Here is a 6,369-nt window from a genome sequence, read left to right on the forward strand (position 1 = left end):
GGATCTGTACTCGTGAAACACCGGTGATGGTAGTCCTTTGATGGACAAAACAGCAAACTGGGAGCTAGACAGAACATGTAACACTCGAGCTTCTCCCAAGGAAACCCGGTCACGCACAAAAATGAAGATCAATCTCAATGTGCTTGTTGCTTTGATGCTGCATCGGGTTGGAAGCAAGATAGTATGCATTGATATTCTCATAATAGACAATGGTGGCACGCTGCGGTGGACACTGGAGCTCGTGAAGGAGTTATCGAAGCCAGCATGACTCTGCAACACTGTTAGCAACGCCTCGATACTCTGCCTCTGCACTGGAATGGGACACGATGACCTGCCGTTTGAAGGACCAAGAGACGAGGTTGGATCCAAGAAAAACACACAAACCAGATGTAGATTTCCATGTGTCCGGACACCAGCAATGAGGTCCGTGGAAGCGGACATGTAAAACTGGAGTCCATAATGAGGTCCGTGGAAGCAGACATGTAGAGCTGGAGTCTGTAATGCGAGGTGCCTTGGAGATACTGAAGGATCCCCTTGATGAGTTGCATGTGAGTGTCATGAGGCTCATGCATAAACAAGCACACCTATTGAACTGCATAGGAGATGTCAAGCCGAGTTAAAATGAGATACTGTAAGGCACCTGCTAAGCTGCGGTAGTAAGTGAGATTGGACAAGAGATGACCAACGGCAAGGCACAACTTAGAGCTACTGTCAATGGGTGTGGAGACTGGTTTGCACACTAGTGTAGAACCGGGCTTTAGCACCGGTTCGTAAGACCCTTTAGTGCTGGTTCAGCAACCGGCACTAAAGGGTGGGGACTAAAGGACCCCCCTTTAGTACCGGTTCAACACCAACCGCCACTAAAGGGCCAACACGTGGCACGAGCCAGCGCCGGGGGCGGGGAGAGCATTAGTAGCGGTTGGTAACACCAACCGGTACTAAAAGGTTTAGGGGCTCTGGTTTTATTTTTCATTTTTTTCTTTAATTTTGTGTTTTCCATTTAATTTTTTTCAGTTACTGGTATTTTACGATACTACATATTGTATAATTTAGTATCACTATGTGAAAAAACCGTTGATTAGTTCCAAGTGGATGGATCTTAAGTGATCAAGTAACATGGATTATCATCATCATCATGATCATCATCATCATCATCGTCGTCATCATCATATTAATGTAAAAATTCTTGCATCATATCATCACCAACAACACTAGCTAATAATGATCATAGTCGTCATTACCACTATTTAATCATCATTGTCATTACCGCTATCTAATCACTACCAACACTAGCTAATAATAATCATCATAGTCATTACCACCAACACTAGCTATTTAATCATCACAGTCATATAGTGTAGCACATCATCATTTTCAAACTCATTCTAGCTTAAAGAAGAAACATTCACTTGTACCAGAAGCAAAGATATCATCGAGTTCAAGATGGTCATGAGATTATAAGCGTTCATAAGACCACAAAAGCAAATCACTTTGAGATTAAGTTCAGGACGAAGAACACGGACATGAGAGGACAAGTACTAAGAGCAAGAACTAGCTAATCACTCCTGCAGCTCTCTCTCAGGTAAAATAGTATAGAACATGTGTACCTCTCCTGATTCATCATATTGGAGCATGCAGATGAACCTGACTCCTAATTGTGGGCTACACTTTTGATTGCTGTCCCCTAGTACTTCTCTTCGATCGTTCACAAATTTGCTCCAGTTTTTCACTATTAAGCACTGCCCAGTTTTAGAAATGCTGAATACACTCATGTGCAATGTAGGATGTCTTGGCCGTAAGCTAACCATTGCCATGCGACCATTAGTATCGATCCAATGAGGCACAACTATCATCGGAAGTCCCTGTTGAAGAGCATCGTATAGTAACATACTTAGCAATGAAGTTTAGCTTAAAAACAATGTATGCAAAAGATGCACTAAGGACAAATAGTAATTTTTTTACCATATTTCCAAAATTGATGTGACCGTAGTTCAATACGAACACTATTGGTCATATGTTTTGAGTACTAAGATTTTTAAGTCCAGGAAAATAATTTCTCTTGACAGATCCTCAAGCCATGAAACATAATGATTTATCTCCTCGCAGTTTAGTTCAGCCCCGGGACAGTGGACGGTCATGTCTACCAAGCGTCGGACATGTTTGCTTGAATGAAAATAAGCTGTCAATAGAAATTAGTTGTCAACTATTTTTGAATAAACAATATCGAAGACATAAATATGGTTGAGAAACTCACATAATGGTAGAACTGGAGGCGTCTGCACATCGACCCAGATGTCGATATTACATTCAATATCATCTTCCGGACGAATATCAAAGGTGATAAGCATACCAGGCTCAAATGCATAAGCCTTGTAAAGTGCTCTCCAAGTTTTGCATTTAAAATAGGTCTAGGTGTCTGCATTGTATAATTTTACGTCGAAAGTATAACCATGCTCGGTCTTCAAGTGAACTCTCTTTACCTCCATAGTTTTCATAGGACTGAAACCAATCTTATACAAGATAAAAATTCTTACATGGCAGGGGATATGCTAGTAGAATAGTAAAAGTTAAAATTATAAGTTGAAGAAAATGAAGCATAAGTCATGCTTAATTACGAAAAAAGACTTGTCGTTGTGACTTACTGTATCCACTTCGAAGGTCTCTGATACGTCTCCGTCTTATCTATAATTCTTGAATGTTTCATGCCAATATTATACAACTTTTCCATACTTTTGACAACTTTTTATATGATTTATTAGGACTAACTTACTTATCCAGTGCCCAGTGTCAGTTCCTGTTTGTTGCATGTTTTTGTTTCGCAGAAAATCCATATCAAACGAAGTCAAAACGCGATAAAAATTTACGGAGAATTATTTTGGAATATATGTGATTTTCAGGAGGTGGAATCAACGCAAACGGGGCCCCACAGTGCCCACAACCCACCAGGGCGCGCCAGGCACCCCCTGGCGTGTCCAGGTGTCTTGTGCCCTCCTCGAAGGTCGGTTGGGGCCCTTCTTCTAGCGCAAGAAAAATAATTTATGGAAAAAATCATGTAAAAATTTCAGCGCAATCGGAGTTACGGATCTCTGGGAATTTAACAAACCGTGAAGGGCCAGATCTGACGAACGCGAAACAGAAGAGAACAGAGAGGGAGATCCAATCTCGAAGGGGCGGGAGCTCCTCCGCTGCTATGGTGACCATGGACCAGAGGGGGAACTCTCCTCCCATCTAGGGGGGGGGCAAGGAAGAAGAAGGAGGAGGGGGGTTCTTTTCCCCTCGCTTCCGGTGGCGCCGGAGTGCCGCCAGGGCAACGATCGAGACGGCGATCTATCAACAATCTTGCTACCGTCAACACCAACTTTCTCCCCCTCTATGTAGCGCTGTAACACCTCTTCTCCCCCTCTATGTAGCGCTGTAACACCTCTTCTCCCCGCTGTAATCTCTATAGGGTAACGCAGCAGAAAACAAATTTTTTCCGACCTACGCACCAGCCCAGGACCACTATGGAGACTGCATTCATGGTTTGATCTTTTTCGTTACCGACTCGTAGCGCAGCGGGAAGTAGAGTCGATGACGATGGGCGGTGCAGATCCCGACAGCTAGTATTTACAACCTACCAACCGCGAGGATGTATACCCTCATCTGCACTTCAGACAGCACTCCGGGAGGCTGTCGAATAGCCCCCCGGACGGTGTCGCGGACAGTCCTTCGGGAGGACCTTCGAAACTCGAACGGTCACTCGGACAGCCCTTCGGGAGGACCTTCGAAACTCGAACGGCCACAAGGACAACCCTTCGGGAGGCACTCACGAACTAAGCCGAAACTACAGTCTGTCTACAGAGTTGCACACATACGGTGTCATCTATCCGGCAGGGCTTCGCCGTCCAGAACTAGTTCCTGCCGGAACCCAGACAACCTTTCGTCTCTACGAAACTATTTAGCGGGGAGGGAGAGATAAGCCAGATCATTGCATGGCACTTGTATATGAGAAGGGATGAGGAGAATGGCAGCCCCTTCTCCTCCTTTTATAGGCCAAGGCAAGGGGTGGCGTGGTGGAGGAAATACCAAAACACCCATGCTAGATGGCCCACATGAAGGGTGAAATGGTAACTCAAGTGGGGCACCAAGGGGACACCATGGAGGCACCCCCTTGGCCAGCCACAACCTTGCCCCTCCCATGGGGGCCCCTCCAACAAGCCACCAACATGTCTCCTATAAACATAGGTGCTCCCTAGACAAAAAGCCACCAAACATGTAACCCCCGATTCGTGGGATCTTGTCCCCTCGTGCTGAGCCAAGATGTTTTTCGCGAAACATTTTTTCTGAAAAATTCCGGAAGGTCCCAGAACATTTCCGGCACCCTCTAAAATTATTCTGGGCATGATCCAAAACATATCCGATGTGGTGATTTTTATCAGCGAAAAGCAACAACGGCGGTTACGACAGCTCCGGAACATTTTCGGTTTTTTCTCTCCGAAAATTCCCAAAAGTTCCAAGACCAATTCTGGGGCCCTCTAAGAATTTCCAGACAAGTGCCGAAACCATTTTGACCTAATAATATATTCCAAAACAACTTTTCGGTTTTACCGAAACTCTTTCGGTGTTCTCTCTCTGAAACTCTTCCGTTGTCTCCGACATTTTTCCGGTGACTTTCTCTCAAACTCCCTGTCTAGTATTCAGCAGATAGATGACCCTTAAGCGTGTGACCCTATAGGTTCGGTGAAGTATAGACATGACCTGGAACCCCTTCCGATCAATGATCAACATCGGAGCCGTGGACACCCATATTGACCCCTATACCCACACGAATGAATATTCGAGTGAACCTCCAGTTGCCGTGTGCTATTCCTATTGCTTCGTGATATGTTACAAATACCCGAGGTGAGATTTACTTTCATCCCCATGGATCAATGACTTGTCCACTATGCTAGTTACCTCGTTACCGGTTTTGTTCTCTTTTCTTGTTTCCGTGTCGCGGCATCCCTGTGATCAAATCACACTGTGTCTGGCCAGACGATGATGGATACCGTAACACCGAGAGGGCCCAAGAATATCTCTCCATCGTCGGAGGAGCAAATCCCAATCTTGAGCTATCAAGTTACTTGACACACTTTTCCATGAACCCGTAAGCCGCCGTAATAGCCACCCATTTACGGATGACGTTTAACAAACCCCAAAGTTCATGAAGCAAGTATGAAGAAACTCGATACTCTCATGGTCTAAGGAATTATGCAAACGTTAACCATTTCTGTGTTATGTACCATTAATTTGTGATGAACGAATCTCATAGCATAACATCAATCCGGGACGATTCAACACAAATGTTCTCTTAACATTGTGCCCTCAAAGTTGCTGGCATAGACATGCCCATGACCAGGAAAACGGAATCATCATGCAACACTTGAGCTAGTCTTAGAGGCCAGACTAGGAATACTTCTTACCGTTTATTATTCCACACGTGCATATGAGTCTTCCTCCGAGCCTCGTGTTATTGTAGACTTGAGAACCATAGCAGTTATAGCATGGAACATAAACATAATTATGAACATGGAGATAAGTAATAGCATTTATTATTGCCTCTAGGGCATATCTCTTACAATCTCTACTTAAACATGGTGCTCAACTGCATATGTTATTTCCCAATGATCTATGGTTATCCTGTGATGTTTGAGTAGATCCGTTTTATCCTGTGGGTTAATTGTGATCTTGGTTGGTATGATTGTATATTTTATTTATGGTGCTGTCCTACGGTGCCCTTGATTGCTCTCTGACTATAGCGCCAGAAAAGCTCCTGTCTGCTAGGACTACGTCGGTATTTTCCCAAAGAGGAAGGGATGATGCAGCATAGCGACGGTAGGTATTTCCCTCAGTGAAGAAACGAAGGTTATCGAACCAGTAGGAGAACCAAGCAACACCTCTTCTCCCCGCTGTAATCTCTACTTAAACTAAGGGGAAGCAACATCTACTTCTTTAGAATCAAAAGATATGAATGAAGAATGCAAGACAAAGAATTTACAGATCAACAACGAATGCATGGAGAAGATGTTGGTCCAATTAGTGGGAGTAGTTATCAAAGTTGGATATCTTCTAAAATGCCTAATTATGGTTCTGGTTTTCTTTGGTCTTGCTATTCTAGCAAAGATTTGATGAATTATTATGTATCCAAATGTCCTTGAAGAAAATAAAGAAGCAAAAAAAATGTGTTTTCATGCCGGAAATTACAATGCAAATTACTGATTTACGGGCCGACGCCCACGCCGACCCGCAAAGCCGTTTTTTCGTGAACTGTATACGCAATTTACAGGTCGGCATTATACGTGGTGTGCTAGAGATGCTCTAAGTGCTGTCCACGGGACGGCCGGCAGGGGA

Source organism: Triticum dicoccoides, chromosome 7A (assembly GCF_002162155.2).
Source record: "Triticum dicoccoides isolate Atlit2015 ecotype Zavitan chromosome 7A, WEW_v2.0, whole genome shotgun sequence".
Classification (NCBI taxonomy): domain Eukaryota; kingdom Viridiplantae; phylum Streptophyta; class Magnoliopsida; order Poales; family Poaceae; genus Triticum; species Triticum dicoccoides.